At 42.8% G+C, this 6000-nt stretch overlaps 1 protein-coding gene across 1 annotated transcript in view; it reads left to right on the top strand.

Annotated features, from left to right (window-relative positions):
• The first annotated feature begins 1372 nt into the window (after positions 1 to 1372).
• CHD8 (chromodomain helicase DNA binding protein 8) overlaps positions 1373 to 6000 on the top strand; it is a 52247-nt gene continuing 47619 nt past the window's right edge. Inside the window, exon 1 of the mRNA XM_081108648.1 lies at positions 1373 to 1462. The gene's annotated coding sequence lies outside the window, so the exon portion shown is untranslated. The remainder of the gene's footprint in view (positions 1463 to 6000) is intronic.

Here is a 6000-nt window from a genome sequence, read left to right as displayed (position 1 = left end):
GTTCCTGCTACCTGGATACCTCTTTTTGTAGCCCACTTACCTTCCCTACTTAACTCTTCATTAAGAAAGTACTAAGTTAAGTCTCTTTCATCTGTTTCTGTAATAGCTCCCTGCTTATTTCATTGCACATATCACCCTGTCTTATAATTGTTTACATTTGTCACTACTGTCATAATTCCCTACTCTTTACCCTCTCCCCACATTTATACTCAAATATACTCCTATATTTTGAAGGTAGAGGTCACATCTATTTATCTTTGGTTCTCTAATACTACCACATTACTTGGTATATCATATACTCAAATGTAAAGAAAATGAAGAGGCATTTGATGTACATCTTAGAGGATAAATAAGATTTTGATAAGGCAAAGAAATGAAATAAAGATGAGGTTTTGAGCCTGAGTGAATGGGAAAACAACAGTATTGCTGTTTACAGAAGTGGTAATTGGGTGTTCCTAGCAGTAGCGGTAATGCTAGAATGTTTAAAAATAGGAGCTCTACAGCCAAGTTAACCTGCTTCCTCGTTTGTGTCCTAGAGTACAGAAAGTAGAATTTCAATGGTTACATTTCAGAGGAAATGTGGTCAGATCATCAGCAACTCTTTTTAATAACAGTTTACTTTGGGGGATTTAAGCTTGCATACCATCACTCTGGAGTCGACTAGTCTCACTGGGGATTAGAGTGATGTCGAGTGCCATAGCAAAGTGGACACTGGCCAGTACACCAGAGCAGCCGAGTTTTAGCAGAAATGAGATGGGGGCAGGAGACCAGGTTTTGTGGTGAGCTGAGGGGCTGTTTTGGAGGGGAGGGCTCCTGGAAAGAGGTGCTGCTGCCCACGGGTTCCAGTGTCAGGAATGCAAACCAGCACTGGGAGTTGTGGCAGAAAGAGTGCTTTATCCTTTAAGAGTGAAAGGCCTCCATACCCTGCACTGGTCTGCCTCGCTCCCATGATGGAGAGATTTGGCCTCTTAATGGGGATGGGGATAAGGTGTAGTCACCACAGCCCAAGAGTTGACAGGGCTGCTAGAAGGCAGGGAGTTCAGGAGGCAGAGTTTGCCTGGAGTGGAACCCTCCCTCCTGAGTTTATGCTCTTTGGTGTACAGAACTCAGTGCTGGTGGTAGGGAATTTAATCCCTAGGACTAGTTTCCCGCAGCATGAGACAGTTCCTCTGGCCAGGCCCCTTTTTTTCCAAGCAAGCTGCAGGCTTCGCCTGGGCCCTAGAAACCGGATAGGCCTCTCCGTGCGCTCTCAACCTAACCCGCGGTGGCGGGGGAGGGGAAACTCTCCCAAGTCCCACCCTTTACGCTGTTTTGCGTCTTTGCTTCTCTGTGAGTGGCAGTCCAGTTTAGCCAATGAGGACGCGGGGCGGGCTGGAGCATGAGGGTAGGTTGCGCAGGAGGAGGGGGAACTGGTGCTGGAGAGACAGCGAGAGGGGCGAACCGGCCCCCCACGCCGCTGCAGGTAAAGGCACCTCTATTCCTACACGAGGGTGAGGCACAGCTCCTTTTCTCCTCTGGGCTTGTTGGGCCTTCCAGCCTGTAGCTTCCGCCCTAACATTGCTCCCACCCGGGCATCCACATCCCCCCTTCCGCCCCCCCCCCCCACCCCGCATCTTCCCGTCTTGGCCATCCCCACTCTGGAGGGCACCCCGCTAGCTCCCTCCTTCAAGTGCATGTACCTCATCTCCATTTTGGGGGCGCCAGTTGCCAGAAATCTCCCGCTTCTGCTGTATGGGCCTTACTGGCACCAACCCCGGCAGTATGAGCAGGTAATCTACCCGGGTCCCCGCCACCCCCACCCCCAGTCGCGTTTCCCTGTTCATAAACCCCTGACTTCCTTACCTTGCCCCTTCCCTCCTTTCATGTGAGTATATGATTTCTGTAGTTCCTCCTTTACCCCCTGGACATACGTACATTCTTTTAGCTTTCATAGTTGTCTATTTTGCTTTTCTTGTTTATTCAGGAGGGCTCACTTTACACCTTTGCCCCCAAATATCTGATTGAGGTGTGAGTGCTTTTTCCTTAGTAATTGGGAAAACGAAAACAGGGTAGTCACATTTAGCAATGAGAATAGCGAAGATAGAGGAAATGGCCTAGGATCTCAGTCTTCTTGAGGAAATCTGAGTGGCTCCAAGTTAAAAGCTCCAGTTCTTATCGTCAGTACCCTTCCATCCTTTGCTGTAGATCCCTTGCTGACCCTAATTGTGATTAAATTCACCTTGGGTGTTTGTTTCCCATTTCTTTATAAGATTTGAGACCCTTTGGGTCTCACAGATGTCTTCATGGTACAGTTTTTAAAGCCTTCTCTTTTAAAATTATATTGGTGATTTTCATTTTAGGCCTTCTGATTATTTTATTTTCAAGGGATTTCTCATTTCAAATTAAGCTGCTTCTGAGCATCTTGTTTCAGTAACATGTGTTTATATCTGTCTGCAGCTGGTCCTCTTCAAAGGATACAGTTTCCAATAACAAGATTTATACTTTGAAATAAAATAGTTTATTTTCTGAATGTTTGAGCAGTTAGAGGTTAAATGGGCATCAGTGGTACTTTGTAAAAGTACTTATTACCAAAAAAGAAAAAAAGAAGAAGTCAGCATTTGTCAATATGGCATACATTCATTATCTCTAAGAGGATGGTCAGTACAGAGAAATCTGTAAACGGAGAATGGATGTTATCTGTTAGACAACTGTTGCAGTGTTTCTCATCCATCATAAGCAATAACTATGATAAACTCCCTTTTGAGAGACCGTAAGAAACCTTACCCCACTACGGGTGTCGATAACCCCTGAGCAGGGATGCTTCTTTTTTCTCTGCTCCAGCACTCCCTGCCCCCCATCTTTTATACATCCTTACTAGCCAAGAAAATTTTGTCCTGTTTTACTGAATATAAATAACCTAAACACTGAGGTGTGTTTTCTCTTTCCATTTGCTAAATATAAAATAAGGACATTGAATACACATTTTCAAACTACTGTACCTTTCATCTCCCAGTTGAGAGTCACTGCTTTATTGTAAAGTACAGTATGGGGAGATTGAGATGGAAAAGTAGAGTATAATTAAAGTCCTTTATGATTGGACAATTGTAATGGGCAAGGGGAAGAAGACCTGTAAAATAAGAAAAGGAGAGTTAGAATTCTAAAAAAAAAAAAAAGAACACCTCAAGAACTATATTAAAGGTGATAAAACTGCAGAAGAATAAGTTTAGAATTACATTGAAGGAAAAGTGTAGTTAGCCCTTTAAGAAGGAGGTGAATCCTAGCTGGTTTTGTTCAGTGGATAGAGCATCAGCCTGCAGACTGAAGGGTCCTGGGTTCTAATGCTGTCAAGGGCACATGCCCCAGTTGTGAACTTGATCCCCAGTAGGGGGCGTGCAGGAGGCAGCTGATCGATGAGTCTCTCTCATCGATGTTTCTCTCTCTCCCTCTCTGAAATCAATAAAAATATATTTTTAAAAAAAAAAAAAAAAGAGGAGGAGGAGGTGAGATGCCGGACTATTATATAAAATATTTCTTAGTGTTAACTGGCTTGTTATTTGGAGAATATAGGTGGTGGTCTTGGATTTTAACCTTAACTGACTAGTATGTTCCACTTTTCCCCAACTCATTCCTCAAGGTTTCTGTCGTTAGTTTGGAATTAGTGAAAGTGATGAATTGTAACCATTAAATTCTGTCTTTCCTTTGGAGCATATACATGTGTATATGTGTTTTGGGCAGGTATGACTTCCTTATCTAGGTACTTGCTTTACTTGGGGCATCTAAATGCTTCATATATTTCTGTGCTTAACACCTATTTTTACTCCCAGGTTTGAACCATGGGATAGATGAGCTTTGTAGGATAGGCCAGCTGTGGATACAGCCAGGATGATCCACAAGTAGGAATAGAAGGAGGGGTGAAGAAAGTTGGAGATGTGCTGGGAGATGTTTAATCTTCTGAGGGGAAAGGACATCTTACAGGTAGGAGTTAGAAAAGGAGCAGGAGACTAGGATTTAAAAACATGTACAAGCCCTGACCGGTTTGGCTCAGTGGATAGAGCGTGGGCCTGTGGACCGAAGGGTCCCGGGCTCGATTCGGATCAAGGGCATGTGCCTCAGTTGCAGGCTCCTCCCTGGCCCAGGTCCTGGTTGGGGCTCGTGTAGGAGGCAACCAGTCGTGTTTCTCTTACATCAGTATTTCTCTTTTTCCCTCTCTCTTCCACTCTCTCTAAAAATCAGTGGAAAAATATCCTCGGGTGAGGATTAAAAACATGTACAAGAGCCCTGGCTGGTTTTGCTTAGTGGATAGAGCATTGGCCCGCGAACTCAAGGGTCCCAGGTTTGAGTCCAGTCAAGGGCACATGCCTGGGTTGCAGGCTCAATCCCCAGTAGGGGGTGTGCAGGAGGCAGCCAATCAATGATTCTCTCTCATCATTGATGTTTCTCTCTCCCTCCCCCTCCCCCTCTCCCCCCCTCCCCCTTTCCCTTTCTTTCTCCCTCCCTCTCTGAAATCAATAAAAATATATTAAAAAAACAACAACAACACATGTACAAGATGAATTAGATTAGTAGAAGTGAGTTGATGGGATGGGACTAAGAAGCAGTGAAGCTTGGTGGTGTGTCTTTAAGTCAATGATGGAGTTTTTTAAATTATTGGGCCCAGACTGAACCAAGAGAAGCAGAAATTTGACCTAAAAACTGGGAAGGGAGATAAATGGTAAGTGCATTGACCTGTAGAGACTTAGCAAGAAGTCGTGGAAAGGACAAAATAACCCATGGAAGAAAAGGCAAGTTATAAACTATTACCAGCATAAACTAATTAGTGGAAACTTTCATTGTAGTTTTTATATGGCATCTCTTATTTAGTGTAACTTATCTGATAGTAAATAGGAGGTGAAAGATAATAGGTAGCAAAGTGAGGGCATAGCTAGAAAAAAGTTGATAATAGTGTTGAGGAAGTTTATAAAATGGTAAGAGTAGATTTTCATTAAATCAAGAAACAGTCACTTTTCTCATCATCATTTAAAAAAAATATTTTTATTGATTTTTTTAGAGAGAGAGGAAGAGAGAGGGAGATAGATAAAAACATCCACGCGAGAGATACATTGATTGGCTGCCTCCTGCATAACCTCTCATGCCCTCCTCCCCCACTGGGGATTGAGCCTGCAATCCAGGCATGTGCCCTGACTGGGAATCAAGCCGGGGACCTCTTGGTTAATGGATCTGTGGTCAACCATTGAACCACACTGGCCAGATGTGATCACCATTTTGAGTAAGTTTGGGGCAGGCATTAGGAGAGGCTGGAATATGCTGGTGGAATATGTTAGTCAGGGATGGGAAATGATAGGGATTCTGGGTGAGACGAGGGTACATAATTACTGAAGCAAGGAAGATTTTGATTAACATTGGTGGAGATGCCATGTATACTTCGTAATTTTGACTGATGTACCAGCTACTGATAAGTCTGTTCTTTTTATCTGTGTCCAGGATATATTTACCCATATTACTATATTGTTTTGTAAGGATAACTGGAATGTGTTAAGGAAGAGGAAAAGTTTTGGGGTTGTGTGGAAAAGCCTTCTTCGGTAAAGTCTACTGTATCACTGACAGATTTCCTCTCTACTGCCTCTAAAACTTAGGAGAAATGGTTTTATCAATCAAGGCTTTCCAAGATTGTCAAATATTGACATCATATGACAAAGAACAGATACTACTTTTTATATAGTTTAGTTATTGCTGATGTACTTATAATCTCTTTTCTTAGTTTTTGCTTTTTCCAGCATTCTCATGAACTTGAAGCCCCAGACGTGGGTTTAGTAAACATACTTTCAGTTATTTGTATAACAGTTTTTCAAGATGGAAAGCTATCTACTGTCTCATCTTAAAATTAGGGAATACCATTTAGTGTCTGTAAGGCCTGAATGGTTCATACCAGATACAGCAAGCTAATATATTAATTCATTAAATATTTTTTAGTATTTACTGTATATATGATATCCTGCTGGTTCTTGAGGGATCCACAGATAA

The sequence above is a fragment of the Myotis nattereri genome, assembly GCF_964212035.1.
Source record: "Myotis nattereri genome assembly, chromosome: 1".
NCBI classification, from domain to species: domain Eukaryota; kingdom Metazoa; phylum Chordata; class Mammalia; order Chiroptera; family Vespertilionidae; genus Myotis; species Myotis nattereri.
Note: the sequence above shows the minus strand (reverse complement) of the source record. Positions and strands in the feature narration are given on the sequence as shown.